The 21,200-nt window shown below is 40.3% G+C and overlaps 1 protein-coding gene across 12 annotated transcripts in view; it reads left to right on the forward strand.

Moving 5' to 3' along the window:
- Nucleotides 1-21,200, forward strand: part of NCKAP5 (NCK associated protein 5) — a 450,570-nt gene that overhangs the window by 76,319 nt on the left and 353,051 nt on the right. For 5 of the 12 annotated variants that reach the window (XM_068195217.1, XM_068195227.1, XM_068195226.1 and 2 more), the window contains exons 1-2: nucleotides 17,985-18,521; nucleotides 19,272-19,387. The exons of 3 other annotated variants lie outside the window; for them this stretch is intronic. The gene's annotated coding sequence lies outside the window, so the exon portion shown is untranslated. Of the gene's footprint in view, nucleotides 1-5,113; nucleotides 5,230-17,983; nucleotides 18,522-19,271; nucleotides 19,388-21,200 lie in introns of those variants that run through there. 4 more of the 12 variants (XM_068195221.1, XM_068195219.1, XM_068195232.1 and 1 more) reach the window with 3 other exon arrangements.

The following is a 21,200-nucleotide window of genomic DNA, read 5'->3' on the forward strand; positions in this document are numbered from 1 at the left end:
GAAAACTGATGTCACTTATAATTCTTCAGGAAAGAAAAAAATCCCTGCAGTTTGCAGTACATCAATGCAGGCATTTTTCTCCTGTCTAATCTATAAAAAGACATTGTATACAAATGTTATTTTCTCTGCCAGAAATGCATTCCTGGAACATAATAAAGGCTTTTCTGTTGTTGTTCAGCAATTTGGATAATAGTTTCTACATGAAGTCTCATAACATTTATTTACTCCCATAAATTATTAGACCGAGTGGTTTCAGCAAAGATAGAATCCCTCTGCAATAAGCTTTCTTATGGAAATAGTTCTGTAAACATTATGCCTAAAATAATTTCAAATGACAAATTTATAAGAATAGCATAATACAGATGTGAAATAAATCTGTAGACCTCTGTGTATAAAGTACAGAAAGTTTTACTGAAGAGTCATCAACCGTGTGGATTAAACTAAGCAAAACTTTTTCTAGAATTATTTTCTAGAATCACTGATAGCCTTGAAGAGTTACAAATATTTCTTGTTTGGAGCAACTGGGTTGCAGTTATTGTGGCAACAGCACTTTTTTGCTTTCCTGAAGCCCCATGGTCAGCCCTATTAGTTACAGTTTCATGGAAGGGAATTGGAGGGGAGTATTCCTCTCACACGGTTTGGCAGGTGTGGGAGGGAGAAGGAGAGGTGTGCCTCTGCTGTCTGTGTAAAATAAATTGTGCTGCACCATGTGTAAGGGTTGAAGGGTCTGACTGTAGCAAGGCTGGGTTGGAATCAGCACTCACACAGCCAAACTTTGGGAAAAGTACTTGTGGCTCAGCTTGTGTGTATCTGCTACAAGGATACCTCACCTTTGCCAGTCCTCATCTGTACATAACCCACTGGGAGGATGGTGGTGCAATCAGTAGTGCTACATCCTCTGTCACTAGAGCTGAAATTCTCCTGCCTTTTTTATTCACTTTGCTTCCTTGGCATCTTGCCTTCACCCACTGGTTCTGCTTTACATTGCTCTTCTTGCATGCAGGAATTAATAATCACTGAAGGTGACCAGAACAGTGCAAATAAATGCATTTGAATTAAAGATGATCCCTACCTGTTTTGGATTTTGGGAATCTGTTTTATTCCACTATTTCCTAGAGGTGCTAATTTCATCTGAAAAACGAATCACATGGACTTAACAATCTTCCTTTTCTTCACTGGGGTACTAGGTATCATCCCCCCTTCAATGAATTGAAGTTTGAAGTTTAAATTTGATTCAGGAGGCACGAAAAGAGGATGCCTTTAAAAACAAATATATTAGATAGTCCTTGGGATTCTATGATATGAGACAAGGGGAAAAAATAACAGAGAGGTGAAAATACCCACAATTTGTGCTGTCTGTGGAGGCAGCATTAAAAAGTTCAGTGTGGGTCCATGAATGTGCTGGGAGAACCCTCTCCTCTGCCACAGCTGCTTCAGGTCTGGAATTCAGGGAATTCAGGTAACAGAGCAAACCAGACTTAGCCTGTCTCTGGTTTTCCAATCATTGAATGTATCCTATGGCTGGAAATATTATGAGAGCCATCACGTATCTCTCACAATGACACCTTTTTTTAGCTGGAAGCATAAATGATTTTAAAGATATTGGAGGGTGAATATGTTTTTTTTCAGATTTGCTTTTTTTTTTTTTTAAATAAAGCTTTTGCTTTGCTAGACTCTCATTTAAGGCATATTTTTTTTGTTTGTTTTGTGTTAGTTCAGTAATACTATCCCCCCAAAATTACGCCTTTTTCCTTAAATCAGACCTCAATTTTCAATAACCTCATGGGGGTGTTTCATTTTTATGAGTGGCTTTTAGGCCTCACTGAGTCCTACAGGGCTGAGGTCCCTTTGCACTACTTTGCATCTTCCTGCTGCCATCAGTGGCTGCTGGCTCTTGGAACAGAATTACTCCACAGAGTGCTGAAAGTAGGTTAGGCTGAAGCTCTCACAAGCCTCCCTGGAGGGAGTTTCAGATGTGCAAATCCCAGTGAACTCTCATCTCAGCAAAATGTCACTGAGACATCACACAGACAGGGCTGACTCCCCCTGCTTCTTCCTGGAAACTTTTGGAAATTGGAAAAGGATCTGCAGTGTCAAGAGAGGTTAGAGTGCACGTGTAAAGTGCTCCTGTATGCGCAGCTCGCCCAGTGCTGCTCCTAAAGTTTCCACTGGGACAACGGGTTCTTTTTAGCTGGGCAATTAGAATATGAAACAAAAAAAGGAGGTCATCTAAATAGGGCCCCTTTGTAATTCCTTACATAATACTGTGCATGGCAAGAATGACTTACTGACCCTACTTAGGGCACAGAGGGATGATAGACACTTCATGATCCTTCCTAGGCAGGGATTGCTTTCAAATTGGTGGTGCTGCTTTTATTGAAAAAATGCTCTTTATATGTATTTAGGATGAAGAAAGCTAAGGTTTTAAGAAAAGAAAGATGATTACTGAGAAGATTGCTTTCACTTTTGTGAGATTTCTATCAAATCAGTCTAATAGTAATGAAAATCATTGGAAAGTTTTGCAAAGTTAAAAATGGGCTTTGGTCTTGTCCTTGGTATGCAGGAAAGCCTGTCACTTAGTCCTGTGTCCTTGGAAAGACTGAGGTATTCTAAATCCCACCTAAACACCTTCTGGATGCTGACTGCACTATATTGCTTGAATAGATTTCAAATTTTCTACACACTGGTGAAGAATTAAACCTTTATTTTTCAGTTGTAGGTTTCATTTAAAGTTACTTCTAAATAGAAAAATTGCACAATTCTCAGGTTTGGGCTTGTTTAACACACCTGAAGACAAACTACAGAAGAAAAGCCATTAAATGATACATTTCCACAGCTAATTAAAAAAAAAAACACCAAAAAACTCTTTTTTTTTTTTTCAACCAAAGGAAGTATTTTATTAGAGAGAGTAGTGAAAACTTTTGATCACTGAACATTTTTAGAGTTTTTGGCTCATATCTAGTTAGGATCTTCCTCTAACCAACCACATAAGGATTCAACTGTTGCAAATGTGCAGTGTAGTGTTGATACCCTTTTATCTCTTTTCAACCTTCCCCTCAGTCTGTATGCACACATACATGCAGGTCTGTTCTGTTTCTGTGGAATCTAGAGAAGTACTGAGCAAATACACTTTGTACGCATGAATTGTGTAGTGTCTCATTCTGCATCTTACAAAATGATGTAAGATCTCTTTGGTCAGTCATACAGAGCTGCGGGTTTTTTATTTCCAGAATTAGTAGTCAACCAGGTTTGCAAAAGGTTTTTAATTTCCAGCATTATTAGTCGGCCAGGATTGCAAAAACAGTGTGTGGCTTGCCCAAATACCCTCACTGTGATGTCCCCTCGTTCTCCCTGAGCTTAGAAAAATATTGTCCTCTTGGTACTCACTTTGTGATCTCCTGTTTAACGAGTAAATGCCAGGGGCAGTGGGGGCTGCAGACCTGGAAAGTAGCATTCAAAAGGACAACCCATGATGGTGCAGTGTCTGGGTTTCCTTTTAACAGTTACAAAGGGCACATTAACACCTGATAATAGAAAATCATTCTGTTTCACAGTTCTGTGTGGAATTGTAGTGGGGATTCAGCCTACTTTTATTTATTTTTTTTAAATAATGCATGGGTCAGTGAAATGGCATCTTCTCCCAAACCTCCTGCAATACAAATCCCAGAAAAAATCTTTAAAAATAATTGCTTATAGTTCAGGCCCACCAGCTTTGATGCATTTTCTACCTACCTGTAAAAACAGAGCACAAAACCATAATTAATAGACTAAATTCTGACTGAATTTACTGAGCCAAGTAGCAGTTAGGGCTGTTCTGGCTGAGGGCTTTGGAGTATTGAGACTTTTGGAAAGGACCTGATCTTTCCCTGCAAAGTGCCTAAACCAAATAGTAAGGTATTTTGGTAATCAATCCATCATTGTTTTCTGTGTCCTATTAGTACAATGTACCAAATAACATATTTTTATCTCCAGTACCCTTAAAAATACTTTTGCTGCAGTTGGAAAAATTATTTTGCAGTTTAATAGAGGCTTTTCATTAGCAGAGCTTCCTATGACATTAGTTTATTCTGCATGTAGTTCAGTTATATTATGGACTATCACAGCAGTTAAATATCTAGGTGTACAGGTTTTTGTAATCAGTCCCTGACAACATCTGTCAAAACAATATGGGAGAATCCTGGCTCATGTTGTCATTACAGAATGGGACAGTTTGTTTATTCAATAGAAGAAATAAAGCATATTGAGGGAAGGCCAGAAGAGTCACTCTGACTCAGTTACTGAGACTTCCAGCTTCCAGCTACAGGATATTTTGGTTCCAGCATTTCACATCAATAATAAACAATCTTTATGGGAACCATTGAATGATGAAAATGAGATCACAAATTGAGAGCCAGGCTATATATTTTTTGATCTGTTGTGTGCTCTAGTTTACATTAGGGTCAATCTCAAGATTGGAAAGAGGCAGGTTCTGTACCACAGCATTTCAAATAAATGTTTGCCAGCTATATGAGATACTGTCAATAATTCATCACTGTAATTCTTCCAAGATGGTCTGTTGATGCAAACTGTCAGAGCACATGGTAATAATATGAGCATTTATGTGATTTACAGTTCTACAAAATGGCAAATAACTAGAAATTTCCTCCACTGAAAGTATGCATAGGCTCTTTGGATGTCAGAAATCGTGTGTGTGACATCTGCAGCATGTATAAATCATGGTCAACTGTTTAAAAATGTTCTCTGTATATAAGTGCATGCTCTTATACGGGCATCTTCATAGTCCATTTCCAATATCTGAGTGACAGATTGTGCTTTATGTAACTGTGCAGTTTCCTATGTTCTTATTACCTCTTTAATCTCCTGATGAGTTCAGTGGTTACAACAGTATATCTCGGTCAGTAGAACTGGTAGAGCTCAAAATACAAACATTTCCCTACCGTGCAGCATCTCCAGGGCCCGTGGGCTTTTTCAGTGATTTGGGTCTTTGGCAATATATTAGAAATAGCATTGCACAAAGTGGTTTATAAAATTTTTGCATGTGCTCTCATTCAGAAAGAAACCGAGAAATGGTGGCTCATGTGGTAATTTATTTTTGTGTCTTGAAAAAATTCAGGTGAGAGGCATTCTTTGATGGCAGCTGCATTAAGTGCTGGTAGCAGTGGGAAGAGCTTCCTCATGTTTCAGCCCAGTTCCCATCTATGCAGCAGCCTTTGTTTCAGAGCTGTTCAGGTCTGTATATGCAACAAAGCACTGCCCTAGCAAAAAAAGTCAAGTTGTTCCCACTTGTTCAAACCGTTCACTTTCATAGACTGATCTTTCATCTGTGCATGTTAATTTTTAACTGGCTCAGGAATTATCACGCCCTGAACACAATCAGCTCATGAATGTGTGATTTGGAACACTGGTTTAGAAAATGTGTTTACAGTGAAAGGAGTGAGGACCACTGAGTTGTCTGAGTTTTTTTTTTTTCCTTTTTGTTTCCGGCATAGCATGTAGGTAGAGTTGAGCCAAATTCCTCTTTTTAGCACCACTATGGGAGCTGAGGGCTGTGGAGGCAGAGCACTATCCTTTGAACTGGAAACTTGTGTGTCATAAGGATACTTAGCAACTTCGAGCATTTTACAAAAGCAGAATTTCTGTGGTGAAGGAAGCTCCATTCTTCCCAGGAGTATGTCCACTGGATGCTATCATTCATACTTGAACAGGAGTGAAGGAGGAGAAATGGAAGTAAGGGGCAATCTCTAGCATTCAGTTAAGGTAGGAGAAGTGGTGATACACTGGATTCCCCCTTGTTTTCCCCCTTTTAATCATATAGTCCCATGAAGGCAGTTTTATAGTTATTAGGTTGGAGAGATAAATATTGGAGAGATTTGTGGCAGAGCACAGGTGTTTGGGACTTTAAAGCCAATCTGTGCAAAAGAGTAGCCTACTATAAGACTCTTCAGAGGGTACCAGCAGGGTGGCAACATCAATACTCTTGGCTCAGTATAGAATATAAATTTGGTTTTTGTATGAAGTAAGTTTAATAGCTTTATATCTTTCATATATCTTTTCCTATAGCAGCCTTTTTCCTGGAAACACACATGGATGTAGCTTCATTTTAATGCAGGATAACTGTGGCTGTGTGTGCCAGTCCATTTCTGTCCTACCATTCCCATGGACTCCTCTTCCCTCCTTTTTGAGGTTTCTCAGAAGTGCATGTGGATCATTGTGGACAGAGTTCGTGTGTGCGAGCAGTAGGGATGATTTTCCTCCTGGGAGCTGAGCTGAGTCACCCTGAGCTGTGATAGGGAACAGGGGAGGAGGAGGGAGAGCATTCCTGGGGTTGGGAGAGGGACTGTGGCTGCTGACAGCTCCCTGTGCAGCTTTGGGCTCGGTGGAAAGAGGAGCTGTGACATGAGTGACTGTGGATTTGTGAAATCACTGCCATGCCTCGCTGCTTCTGTGGTTTTGTCCTGGAACAAACCTGGCTTTGTATGGCCTCTGCAGTGTGCCAGGACTGAAATGTCTGCCTTTCCCTGGAGGCTGGCAGCTGTCCTCCTGGAGTCTGAGATGGCACTGCATGGCAGGGATGAGCCACAGGCAGTGTGGGGTTTGCCCTTTGGCTTTGGGTCTTGCTCAGGAACGTTTTTTGTGGAGGGCTTTCTCCTTTGGTGGTGCTTGGTGTGATGCAGCTCGTGGTACAAATCATGCCCAAATCCCATGGAAGGTAATGGATTCCCATGGACGTTAACAGTCATTCTGTCAGCTTTTAATTGTGGTGTTAAACATGTGGACAAGAGGCAGTTTTGTGCCAGTGTCTGTGGCACAGAGGCTCGTGAGGCAAGAGCTGTACCCCCATGGGGGTCCTGCCCAGCCCCAACATCTTGCAGCCTTTCCTCTTGGTTGCAGCTCAAGTTTTTTTGGAAGGAAGGACATTTTGCCTAAGCAAATGTGTCAACACATGCCTGTTTGGAAAGCTCTGCTAAATAAATCACTATTCTGTTGCTCAGTACAATTTATTGTAGTCTGTCAATATCTTGCTTTTAAATAGGATTTAGGTAGCAAAAAGGTATAGGTTTTCTTTTGGGATTGTTGAAGGGAAAAACAGTGAGGCTGAAGGGAAAAATCTTGTAGGCTGCTTTGGGAAAGGTGGTAAAAACCCCCTGAGAGCTACACTTTAATGTTTATTAAAAATCTGGTGTTTTCAGTGGAGCTGCCTTTAGGAAATGCTGTGATTTCATTTTGGTGATGTGCTAAGAAGAAAAACAGAATTTCTGAGCTGTTGTCTCAAGCTTTATATAGGTTGAAGGTTTATGTTCTGCTTGTGTTTTGATAAATTTTCCTTGCAGGCATAAGGTGTAGAAACTTTTAATTAAAGCTTAAATTCTAGAGCAAGGAGTAAGTGTTGTGGTAAGGTGGAGGCACTTGGTCATTGTGCAATTCCCAGAAAAGATTTCTGTGAAGCTGAGGTGGCTGGTTAGAGGACTTGAGCACTGACAAACTCAGATGGAAGATATTCCAGGTGAACACCTTCTTTGGGAAGTGTCTCTGCTGTTGCCTTTCTTCCAACATTTGTGCTGTTTTTCCTCAAAAAAGCTTCCATAGTATGACAACTTGAGGACAACATCTTTCTGTATGTATGTGTAAAAAACTAATATTTCCTACTTAGAAGATGTGGCATTAATCATTCTGAGGTGAGTTCTTGGCCTTTTCTGGAGAAGCCAAGTGCCACCCAGCCAGTCCAGGGGGTTTGGAACAGCAGAGTCAGAACTGGAGCTGCACTGCTTCGCCTCTGCCTTGGCATTGTTTGGGACAAATGCTTTTTTAGTTCATAGCACCAAACACTGCCATTCCCAGCAGAAGCAGGGCCATTCTTTCAGGTGTACAAGGCATGGCCATACTGTTATTTTGGGTAAATTAAACTGTGTTGGCTCGAGTGCCTTGGTGTCAGACAGCCCCAGCACACACGGCGCGTCTCGTCCTGAGTGGCTGCTTGGGCAATGAGCAACTGGGGTTTCAGCTCCTGACACCAAACATTCCTGAACTAAACCCACTCTGTGGGGATGATCTGGTGGAGCAGTGACCTGGAGTCATTCCATGTGCCCACATGGTTTGACTTGCCACTCAATTTAGGGAGAGCTATGCCTGAATAGCTGAAATCAACGTTCTTCCTTCTCTTTCTTGAGAAGTGATGGAAGGATTTTAATAACTACAGAGAGCCTGAGTGCGTAGACTGATTTGCAAGATGTATATAAAATGTATGTAACCTTCAAGGGAGTTGATGGACACTGTCGCTTGCTGGGTTTGTCCTTCTAGGGGATAAAATCAAATGGCTGCATATGTATTTAAAAAAATTTTTGTGGCTGCAGGGAAAATATTGGAACCATGAGGACATTTTCACTAGCTTGGAGATTAGAGAGACCTTTTTGGCAGGATGAAAAGGTAGATTGCTTGTAGCACCTGCATATACTTGCATGTCTATGATCTTCCAGTTTTTACAGCCTGTGGTGCCTATTATCTCCTTGATATACTTGCAAAATTCATATGATCTTCTTCTAGAAGTTCTGCTGGGTGGAGAGGAAATACAGTGCCTAGTACAAACAGTTCCTAGAGAATGCTACATTCCTACATTTATCTGTCATGTAGAAAAAATGCAACTCAATAACCTATTTTTAGCACAGTTTCTGACAGTAGTAATTAAATATATTTTTTAAAATTATATGTGTAATAGTAAAGCAACTTCTGTCATTTTATTTACCATTTCTGGGGCATAGCCCACATTAAGTTACAGTGGCATTTACTGTTTATCTTGCCAACTATCTGGTCATTGAATATTTCTGAGGAGAGAAGGGGAGGGGAAAGAAGATAGCAAGCTTATTTACGTTATTTTCAGTATATTTTAGCATATTTTATTTTCAGTACATTTCAGTATATTTTAGTATTTCAGTATAAATACTGGTTGTAAATTTCTCTTTTGTAATGCATCTGAGCAATCTAATTCTGTCCTAATCTGTTTCAAGTATGATGGTCAGGATGTTGAGTTTGGTGCAAATTTTCAGGTATGTTGGGCAGCAGCTGGAAACCACATTCAGTGAACAGTCCTACTGGATTCAGCAAAGTTGCTGAGAGTTATTCCAATAGGTTCCCAGTGCTGCAGGTAGAGAAAGAGAAAACGCTGAACTGTAAACTTCAGTGTCATCTTATCATTTGCCCAGAAGTGTTAAATATTCAGTCCAAACCTCTAATACCAAAGAAAAAGTAAAAAAATTTCAAGCATTTATGACCTTTTTCAGGGGTAGTAGTAACCCTCGAGGTCCTGCATGCTGACTAAACTATAACTGAGTATTAATCTGTGAGTATTTTGTAAAGTTTTTCATTGATGTAATTTTATGTAAAAGTTTCTGAAAGGCATAAGCCCTAAAAATATAAAGCTGACTTTAGGGTTTTGTCTACAAAATTAGCAATAAATCACTACAAAATAGCTATTCTACATCACTTCTCAGTGCAGATATTTCTAATGCTGCATGGTAAGGTTGCACAGAGTGACAGCTGTCCTGTCCTGTCTTATTTTGAAGCAAAATTTTCATGGAGACCAGCCCAAAGCCTGTCTAGCTCAATATAATTACTCTAATTTCTCTAATTTGCAACCATACTTCACATAAGGTGAAATGCTGACCCTGCGATGGGAACAAGAAAAGTCTTTTAGAGTAAGCATTTTTTGAATACAGTGGAATACCCAAGTTTTCCATAGAATAAGAATGACTATTATGTTGATATTGGTTTGGGTAATTACAGTTAGATTATATCATAAAAGCACACATCAGCTGAATGTTCTGGCTGAAATCCTGATATTTTAAAATCTTTTGAGTGGCAGAAAGTCCTAGGTATTAATTGGGCCTCATTACAGAAACAAAAAGAGACCCTGATATGACCTAAGGCTACATAACAATAATTTCCATCTATTAAAAGACATGTGCCAAAACAGAGCACAGAAGAAATTTTTCTTGTCCAAACTTCTGGGATATTTGGGAGAGCTCTGAAATGAACTGGAGACAATGTGTACAATGGACCTTATTTTAAATTCTTTGAAATTGTCCATTTACCTGTGGCATCACATAAATAATACTATTAACACCCACTCATATAGAGAAAGACACACTTCTGCATGCTGAGAACTGCTGTCATCTGTAATTTTGGAGGGATAAGGGAACAACAGGGCAGGGCAGACATCAGAGGAGCCCTTCCATGACTGACCTCTAGGTCAACACACAAGACTTGGCCCAAATAATTCAGCAAAGCAACCTAGAACATAAAGTAGAGCAAGAATATCTGAGTTAAAATTGCAAAGGCTTAATATTTTCAGGATTTTCCAAATATTGTAAGCAAGTGGTTCTGGCTAGTGGCAGCTAATCCCTGTTATTAGTACATGTATATCCATGAGTGTATAACACCCATGTGCGTGGCACTTTGCAAACAGGTCGAGTTGCTCACCTGAATTGCTAAGATTATTTGAAATCAAGGGAACATGGAGCAGACCCCAGCAGCACTGGTCAGTGTGTACTTGGGATTTTGCTCCTTTGCAGGCACAGGCCAGTGAAGTGGCCTGAGCCTTAGCCCTTCATTTATCAAAAACCAAGGGTGAGTCTTGCTTCATGCTCCCACAGACCATTTCAAAGGTGGTACTCAACCAAAGAGTGCCTTTTATTCTTTCAGTTATGAATGGTGTTCTAGGCTGAATCAAATGAGCTCGCAACACGACTAGGAAAGCCTTTTCAGGTTGTGACTTACACTGTGAAGATAAAGAATTTTCCTGCCTTTTTCTGAAAGCAAAATGTACACCTCTAATACTTCTGTGGTCACAGGGCAGTGTCGTGGAGATCCTGAGCTGGCTCTGAACCTGCTCCTGGGCTGGGGCAGGACTGTAACACTCCCTTGGGCCCCTGCCAAGGGTATTTCCTGTGCTGGGCTCCATGCAGGGAACTAACGTAGCCAAGTTGCTTTCCAGAACCAAAATAACTTATTTAAGGCTGCTTCAAATGTCTCTGCAAAGCATTGCACAGCACTGTGTGAATTCAACCAGCACCACTGCTACGCACTTTCCACAGCCACACATGTTGGAACAAGGGGAATGGAAAATGCAGCTACATTGGCTTGCTAGCATGCTACAAGAATTTATCATGTTCAATTCCAGATGAGCAAAAATTTGTCACAGATCTATTGTTTTCTGTTAGTCACGTTTGTGTTTATACTGACATCACTGAGCCAAAGTTGGATCATGGGATTAAACTAAACAGGGACTGACAGATATGCAGGGACCTGTTGAAGGATTTGAGAAAAGTTCCATGCAAAAAGAGGCAAAAAGTTGGACAGTTATTTTATTTAGATCTAATTCACATGGAAGTCATCATCATCTGATTTTATTTCCCTATTGGGGTTGTTTCTTTTAAACATGAATTCCCATTAAAACAGCTCTTTGACAACAAAATTAGTCAGTCATTTAATTTTAATGTGTGGCATTAAGTAAGCTGGGTGGCAAATTGTCTTCTCAAACAGATTGACTTATTTTACCTGTGGGAAAGGAACAGCTGAACAGCTAGGAGGGAAATCTGCCAGTTCAGAAAATTTATTGTAACTTCCTCAGCAGAGATGAAATTGTTTGGTTTTGAATGCTAGTTTGCTTTTGATGTTTTAATCTAACTGAAGTCTTTGTCATACCATTTGAAATTATCCTCAGGGTTTGAAGATATCACTGGAATTTGCAAAAGTAATTGATACTTATTCTGTGTTGTTCACTGTGTTTATATGACTACAAGATGAGTTTTTCCTCTCTTTATAGCATGCAATAAAATCTTCAGCACTATAGTGGAGAAGGCAATGTGGTAAACTAGAACAGCTTTTGTTTGATATACCTGTCCTTTTCTATCCAGAGGAACAGAATGGAGGCTTTTTCTTTCTGCAGGAAGACTGAGAAAACTTTCTCCTCACAAAAATAATTTTGTGCTTTTCCATCATCTTTTTCACAGAGACACTTCGGCCTCTTGTCCTGAAAATTGTCTTGCTAGCTGTTATTAGTTGTATCACAGCATACTGTTGAAATCCTAGTGTGTGTACTGTTTATTAGTACAGCTTTCTACAACCCAGGATTTTCTCCAGAGGAGAGCTGAGAGCCCTGAGGACTTGCACTGAGGTACATTTGAGTAAGACTTCATGGCATTGTCCAGGGCTCCACTGACAGTGCTGGGAGCACTAATTCCTAGACTCTAATCTGTTGGTGTCTTGGCCTTGAAGAAAGCTGCTTAAGCCTTGAACATTTTACATGTGACATGGAACCAATTTCTGCAGATTTTATGGGTGGTAAGAGACCAGAATACTGGCAATTTCAGCATCACTTCTTCTTGATAACAGTCATTGATTAAGCTGAGATGGTTTTTATCAATTTATGTTGTGTGCCATAGTATGGAATTATATGGTATTAAAACCAGGCATGTTGTTACAGCTCTCACTTACTATGTCATCTGCTGGAAGCAATTCTTGCCTGCCCTGCTTTGAAGATGGAATGGAAAGACCCAAAGACAACTTTTAATTATAGTAACAAATCTCAGAATGGATTGTTTTCTTACTTCCTTTAGGACAGGATGGTGCTGGGTGCCGATTATGGTCACTCTGGGTATGTGTGGCCTGGTGTGGTTGGAGCCCATGGTGATGGTGTGGTTGGATGCCCAGGCATCATTTTGGCCACCAACCACCTGGTGTAGTTGGATGCCCAGGCATCATTTTGGCCACTAGAACTGATTAACAGCATGTGTGTGAGTGTGTGTGTTTGGCAAACAGTGGGTGACAGGACAGAACAGCTTGTTGCTAGCTCCTCATCAAGCCATCAATGGAACACAGAAGGGAGATGGCAGGGAAGATTTGTTCCCTCTTTGTGGCAGGGGCAGGAATTGGCCTTTTTGTGTATTTTCTCTCTTCTGGTGAGTGTAGAAATAAGAGTAGTTGCACTCCACAAAAAGTGCTTCAGATGGTAAGCACAAGAGCCAAGAGTAAAACCCTGCCAGGGGAAAATTTAGCCTGTCCAAAGCAATTAATTACTTATTTTCCCTCCTTAAGCAGCAGTACATAGGAAAAAAGGAGAGCTAGATTATCATTTAGAGTGAAAAGGTGGAGGTGGCTTACAAATGGCTGAGAGGCAGATGACAGCTTTCGATTTTTGTGGTGTCCCTGTGAGAACTTCTTTTTAATACTGCATTATCACATTAGGTGTTAGTAGTGCCATGTGTTCATTTATTTGAGGGTATTACTCAGAACTGCTTGTTGTGTTGTGGATTTGCATAATATGTTTAAAGGCAATTTAAATAAAATTTATTTCAGATTTATGGAATCTTCTCTGAAGATTTTTTTTCTCTCAATAATCTGATATACTGTTACCTCTGTGCCACACAGTGTAAGGCTAAACCTTCCAGCCAGATGCTTATCTCCATCTGGTGTGTGTACATGGGAGGACAGTTTATAAAGCCAACTGAAATAAATAAATTGTATTTCTTATTTGATCTGAGTACAGTCTCCTGTACAAAGCAGGAGCTATGAAATCCAGGAAATCCTATGACTGAGGGATGAAGAATTCTGTCCAGCGTTTGCCTTCAGTTTGGGAAGACTGAATGTCAGTGTGCTAGGTGTCAGGATGAAGCAGGACAAGGTTAAACACAGAGTCAAGAGCGCAGGGCTGTAGGGCTGGCAATCTCTGGGCAAAAATCTCTGCTCTGACATGCACAGAAATGTGGCTGATTACTCCCATCCAAGGGCCAGTTCATTGATTAAAAGGGCGAATGGGCTTCCGTCCAGGAGTGCAGCAGGAAAACAAACAGCTAGGCTGAAAAACAAGACTATTTAACCATCTGAAGGAGCGTGGGGCCATCCCAGCTGCTGCAGAACCTGTCACAACTTGGCTGCCAAGAAGCCAGATGCTTGCATCAGAGGAATGTGTGTTTCACAAGGCGGTACCTCTGCTGCTGACACACAGCGCATGTCCGAAGAGGCAGCAGCAGAGTGCAAATTAGTCAGCCTTGCCATTAGCTGCCAGCCCTGCTGGATTACTGACACCTGTACAAATACATGCTTTCATCAGAAATAGATGATGGGAATAACCTTCTCCTCATAATAGAGACCACTTTCAATATCCAGCAGGGGACCCCTGTCCATATGTGAAGTTAAACACTGCAGGACGGATTTAATGATTGGATCCACTGGAATCTGAATTTGCAGAGGCTTACTCGTGTGATTAAGGATGTACAAAAGCCCTTCAACATGCATTGGTTTTGGGCCTGCTCCAGAATCCACTAATGCCATTGATTTCAATTAATTCTGGATAAGGTCACTGGTGGTTGAATCAATTGTTTGGTTCCAGAAACAACAGGAAAGGCAAATAAGGAATAATGACTTAAACCTATGGAATTAAGGAGAGCCAGTCCTGTATACTTATATTTTGTAATCATATTTACAATATTTCTGAGCTCCCTTGTAATTCAAAAATTCAGCTTCTGCCTATTTCTTCCAGTTTCAAGTGGCAAACACTCAAAACAAACTTTTTATGATTTGCTTAATATCAAATTTTACATAGAGGCAATTTGTAGTGAAAGGCAATGTCCTTTAAAGACATCCCATCAATTTTCTCCAATGAATGCTTTTCATAGAATTCTACTGAAGCAAAAATTATGGAACTGAAAAAGATTTAGAAATTGATTGCAAATCACTGCTGTGGCAGGAGCGATCATATATGCTCATTTTAGCTCTCAGCTCATCTGAAAAGCCGAGATTAAACATTTCATTTTAGACTTTCTTTTTCCTATGAGTCAGAACTGGGTATCAAGGCTTCATCCTGACACTTATGGACAGGATTTCCCATAGTGTGGGATGTGAGTTAATGTTTCCCTATAAAGGTGCTCTTCCAGGAGGTAGAGTATCATATTTTTCAGCTGCAGGAGTGACAGGGACTGAGGAGCAGGTAGGTTGTTACAGGAGCTGTCTGGGAGCTCTTGGAGAGGGCAGCATGGCAGAGCCAGGCATGAAGAGCACAGCTGGTAAGGACAAAGCAGACTGCTGATATCCCCAACCCTGCATGTAGCAGAATGGCCAATCTGACCACACTTACTGTTGCTATACGTTATTTGCTGCTTTCTCTGTAGCTTAAATTCATAAATGTGACAGAAGAGTGAGCTATTGTTTGTTCCAGCAGCAAAACCTGCCTTTGCTAAGGACCTTTTCCCTATTCTTGACATGCAGGGTGGGGGGGTAAAAAGCTTTGAAAAATCACCTAGCAAGGTTAAAAACCAAATTATCTTTGTGATCAAAAGCTTACTAGCCAATCAAACTGCTTCAACTGAAGGCCAGTTTTTGACAGTGAGTATCTGAGAAAATTAATGTACAGCCCTCACACCCTTCCTTTTATTCTCTCCACTTATTTCAGCTTGTCAGTTGTTTATCTTCTCGGCCAGCTACCCCAATAAAGTGTTTACTCTGTTAACTTGTGACACCTCACATCCTTGTAGGTACATGTTTTGTTGGACATACTTAGCTGTGTTGGTAAAAGGGAGCATAATAGTAATTTTCAAAGAACATTTTCCTCTTCAGTACTCTGGAGAAATATCATGTGCAACTCCAAAGAGGGCAAATTCTGCAGCCTTCAATTTATTTAACTTTTTTTTTTTTTTTTTTTTTTTTTTTTTTTTTTAATTTGTACTTCAGTGATCTAAGTATTTACTGTGGGATCAGTTTAGGATTTTATATTCAGTCATATTACAATCTGTTGGGATTTTAACATCCTGCAATTTTGCCCTAGACTAAACTGCTCTTCAGCCTGTCAGCTTGTCTGTCCTTACCCCAGCAGTAGTTAGAGAGTAAAACAGGCTTTTACGTGGGTTGAGGCTGCACGGAACCACACAGGACTCTCAGCACTGTGGGACATCCCTCAGGGAGAATCCTCTTAGCTCTTCCCACCTGCCTTTTAACTCTTCAGGCTGCGGGGCTGATCACCTCTGTTGCAGATTTAGGGGTCTGTAATGAGAGACTGAACCTTGAGACATCTGGGTCCAAGCTGTTTTCTGCTCCTGAGCTGGTAAGAAGTGAGCAAGCACATCACAAGTTCAGGGATTCTGGCATGGTTCAATAAAGGTGCAGTTTAGGTAACTCAGTCTCAGCCAACTATTGCATTTTCCAAGAAGATGTCCTTGTTTTGGGTTCTTCAGCGAGGAGAAACTTTTTGAGTTAGTGACAAAGTAGAGTCAAATGTGGATAGTGAACCTGAAATAGTATGGATTTTGTGTTCATATGAGACATGGGGTCTTTAATAGGTCCTGGCCATACTGTGAGAGGTTAATTGACAAGCTTTCCTAATATCTGTGTGTACTTAGATCAGTTTGTAATGTCTCATCTTATCTGTCTGCTCATCAAAAATGAGGCAGTACAAAGCTGAATTATTTCCTCAGATACAAGAATCAGTTCAGCCCACTGCACATCAGGCCAGGAGCAATGGCTGCAGCTCATGACTTTGACTTTTTAATCTTTTCACTCAACCTGCAGCTAGTCAAGGACTTAATTCTGCTGTTAATTTTGTTCCACCAAAAGTCCGGGCATTCCTGCCAAAAATAAGTTGTATCTGCACAGCCAGCAGCTATATCTTATGACTTAGAATGGAAATTAGATGGATAAGTGCACTGACAGGGTGAGCTAATGGCCACTCCCTTAATAAGTGCTGTAATTTGAAGAATGCAAAATCTGTTTGTCCACCCTCATGGCAATTCTCCTCTTGGGAAGAATAACTCGCTGGTTAAACCCACAAATCTCAGTACTTGTTTTGTCGTGCATTTATTTTTACAATAACCACACTTCTGAAAAAGTCAGAAAAATTGCTTTCAGGCAACTCAAGTCAGTGCCTCTGCAGTGCTGCCTGACCAGAGATATGTGAGTTGTGTGTGTGCTGTCCTGGTCCTGCTCACTCAGGTGTGTTTAGCCTGGAAATGCATTAACATACCCTAGGAAATTTAGTAAGTGGTAAATTTTGCTAAATAATATAAATTCTTCCTGGGACCAGGCTGCTATTTTCCTTAAGGCTCATCCTTTTTTATTTCATTAAGTGCTTGGCTTTTTCAATTAAACTAGTGGTTTCTTTCTTGTATGACTCTATACTCCCTTTCTTCTACATGTATTTGTCTGTATTAGTGTCTCAGAGAAAACCAGTTTTGTCATCAAGAGAGCCTCAATGTAACCTGTATTTTGAAATTTCATAACTACTTCTAACGGCAGGAGAAAAATTAATTTCATCCTTTGTCTGAGAAAGCACACTATTAATCTGTGACAGACTTAAGCAAAATCTAACTCCTCTGCTGATCTTATGGGCTTGTTTCTATGGAAAAAGCTGAAGCCTTCTGGAGCTGTGTATCCAAGCACAGGGCCTTGTTCATGTTTGCTTAAATGGCCCTAGTGAAGCTGAGACTAAAGCTCTATGGTTTAAAAAGGATCTGATTCAATATTATGTGTTAGTACTTATTACTCCCATAGCCCACTTCATCCTCACAGTATTTTGAAGACTTCCTGGATCGGACTGGCAAGCTCTTAATGAGCAAGATATAAAACCTTGCTGAGTGCAACAGAAGAGGAGCACAGCCCTGTGTGTTTGAGCCATGGAGGTAAATATAACCCAGAGTTACACAGTGTGGTGTTTTCCATGTGCTACGGGCTGATTAGTTACAGGAATAAATGTAGGGTACCCAAACCACAACAGTAGGGGATGTACAAAAGATCTCCATCAAAAGTAAAAACTTTTATTTTAGAGGCAGCAAGTGGCAGAGGTAGCAATTGCCTGCATGAGCAGTTGCAATGAACTCAGCACCACTGTGTCAGCAGGGTATTGCTGCCACTCAGGGCAAGCACCAAGAAAATCAGGCACTCTGTTATTAAGGTCACACAAATGTTTTTAATGGCACTCTTTCAGGCTAAAAGCAGGATTTCAGCTCGCAGCTGACTGCTCTTGTTCAGGTGTGTAATTGCATCTAGCCTGATTTACAGCAGCTGAGGATCTGACCCAAGATTGGTTTTCTCTCTGTAAATATAGGCAGAATTTGGATTGAGGCTTTTATGTGTAGCAATTAAAAAAGCAGTGAAAACTTGGCTTCCGCTCATCCCTGAGCTCAAGTTTCGCTTGTTTTGTTGTTTGTGGAACAGTTTAGGGTGTTTAGATGTGAGTGGCCAGGTGTTTCCAATATTGAACCTCTTCGTGTGGAAACGTGCACAGATAAGAGAGCTCAGTCTGTCGCGAGCCTTGCTGGTGCTCTTTCGGCGTTTGAAGTTCTGACTTGAAAGGACGGACTTCTGAGAAATTGAGGCACAGAGTCCCAGCCCTCTCTTTCAGCAGGAACCCTGTGACAGAGATTCAGATTAGGAGCTGGACTAGTCCTCCAAGTGAGTACCCCGCGCCTCGGTGGGAGCTGAGCATGTGCTTGAGCTCCACAGTGCTTCTTAGGCTTGGACCTCCCCTCTGAGAAGGAAAGGTCAGTATTTATGCCCTTAGCACCTTGTGAATAACCATGCTTGATGCTGTTTCTTGCTTGTATTTTCATCTTTGGAAAGCAAGAGGGTTTTCTTCAAAGTGCATTGTTACTGAAGTTGAGCTGTCTTAAATCTTGCAAAGATTATAGTTTGTAATTCTGTAACTTTTCAAATTTAGAATGAGTTGAAACTTTCATTTCAACCTACTGAAGTCCTCTGCTCTGCGCTTTAAAATCCAGGCAGGTTTGCACCCCTATTGTTAAATAAAGAAAAGAATTAGGAGAATTCAGTGATAAATTGTGAAAAAGGCAGCGCTGGTGGTTTTTTTTTTTTCCTATTTTTCTCCCTGTGCTCTTCACGTGGTGAAGCTGTTTAAGTTTTTCTTACTTTTCTGCTTTCCCTGCAAACACTGTTTATTCATTCTAGAAAAACATCAGTTGGGTAAACACAAGTATTTATACGTGTAGCACTGCAACTCCTACTAAGATGCAAATTGTGCTGCAGGGAAGATAGTTTGGGCTTTTCTTTCCTCCTCGCTTTTCTTTTTTGACAGTCGGTTAATAAAGACTCAACAATAAGCAGCTGCCTGTGATGTCATTTGGGACTTTGTCCACAGAGCTTGTATTTACAAGTACTGAGCAGCTACATAGCAGCAGCAAACCCAACTATCAGCAAACTTCATGTCTGCTGTTACTGAAGGACTTTGGTGCTGTGCAGGGTGTAGAAAGCTGACTCTGTTCTTCTAACCACAGACTTTTAAAGCTTGGTAAATAAACACTGGATAAACTCAAGAGAATTTCTGGACTGCAAAGACTTCTTACGGTTCTGAGTTCTCCAGGGCTGGCATGTTTTGACTGAACTGCTGCAAGTAAGGCTTTTGCTGTTTTGGTGTTTTTATCATCTTTGTAAAGCTTATTTTCTCTAGGAGTGTGTCAGCATTGCTATTTGTAGTTTTGTTTTAATTAAAAGAGCAGCAAGTATGTAGTTGTTAGGAGTAATTACAGCCGTGCATCTGACTGAGGTTCAGGACAAATGAAAACTTCATTCTGGCTTTTGTTTGTATGAGATTGCACTGAAGTGGCTCTCTCTTAATTTAAGTGATGAAACTTTAACATTCTTGAAAGTCTCCTGAGTGCTGTCAACTGAACAAAACCTGGGCTGGCTGAAGATTGTTCTCTTGTAATTTAATTATATTTATTTGAATATTCAAGATGATTTTGAATTTTTAATAGAAATTCCTGGCAGTTTTTAGCACAGTTTTCTTTAAAAATTGTTTTGTTTCTTATGTAGGCATTTATTTAAAAAAAATCTTGATTATTTTTCACTTTTAGCTCCTGTTCATGTTCTGGAGGTGTATAAGTTTAAAAGAAAGAATCATACAGTGCTTTGAAATCCGATGCCTTTTGGGTAGAATGAATTCTTAATTATATGAGAAACTGTAATTTTTGTTTTGAGTGTTTATGTTAGGAATCACATCACATCCTGAAATATCAGAGCAGAAAAACTAGCTTTCTGGTAGCTACTGTGAAAAAAACTTTGTGCTGCCTGCTGTTTGTGGGACACACCTGTGTTTCTGACCAGAGATTTAACTAATTTTCATGACAACTAGCTGTGGTTGGCATGGAATTATCTGTGTTTGACACAGGAGTAGATGGTCCACAGATGTGGTTTATTAAAATTTAGTTTACCCACTTCAAAAGCTGGTAACAAACCCCAGCTCTCTTGCTTCTCATTTCAATCTTTCACTCATTTCAATCTTGTCCATTACTGTCATTTCAGTTGTAGAGGCTTTTTCTAGGATGTAACCTAATCACAGTACTGGGTATGAGGAACTTTTTATTACTGTTTACCTCCGTTTAATGAGATGTCTTTGTAAAGACAGAGCACATTTCTGAGGATTGAAATCAGAAAATTATGATTGTATGATTGAAGTGTACGAGGGTAAGTCAGTACAAATCAGTCAGACAGGAATTGGAGAATGCCTCATGAATTATCACTATTTATTTTGGTTTGCTTTGCTTGCTACTGACTTTATTTACGTGGCCTCTCAGTCCCACCAAGCAACAGAGTTTTTGGGGCTTCTTATTAAGGTCAGAGGGGCTACAACTGCAGATGCCCCTCTCAAGTGACCCTGTTTCTACAGCAAATCAAAACTGTCCAGCTCTTCTTTTTTGATGCTATAATGTGGCTTGGCATGTCAAGATACTGTGCAATTCAGGAGCTGTTGTTCTGTCTTTGCAATGGTAGCATATTCTTCTGGGGGGTGGAGGGAACCAACCTAAATTTAGCTCTTCATTAATACCATGGGAATGGCAAAGGCTTTTGGTGTTTCAAATGGGTGTGTAAATAAGAGCATATTTTTATTCCTCAGGTGTTCATTCTCATTTTTCAGAAATAATATTTTAAAAGTTTATATGGTCTTTAAAAGATGTTTTTGTAGCTCAGAAAATTCCACCAGATGCAGGAGCGAAGAGCAGAGAGTTGTGATAGCGGCTTTCCATTGGGGAGATGGAATGGGTTTGATCCCTATCACCGACTCCTGGAGCAAGTATTTCCTTTCCTCTGTCACCTTGTGGCCAGTAAAGATGATCTACTGTTGCAAACTGATAATTCACACTTGCAGAGTTTCAGATATTGTTGGCAAATAAAAGCCTTTGAAATCTTCAAGATAATTAGAACAA

This window comes from Anomalospiza imberbis, chromosome 7, assembly GCF_031753505.1.
Source record: "Anomalospiza imberbis isolate Cuckoo-Finch-1a 21T00152 chromosome 7, ASM3175350v1, whole genome shotgun sequence".
Lineage (NCBI taxonomy): Eukaryota > Metazoa > Chordata > Aves > Passeriformes > Viduidae > Anomalospiza > Anomalospiza imberbis.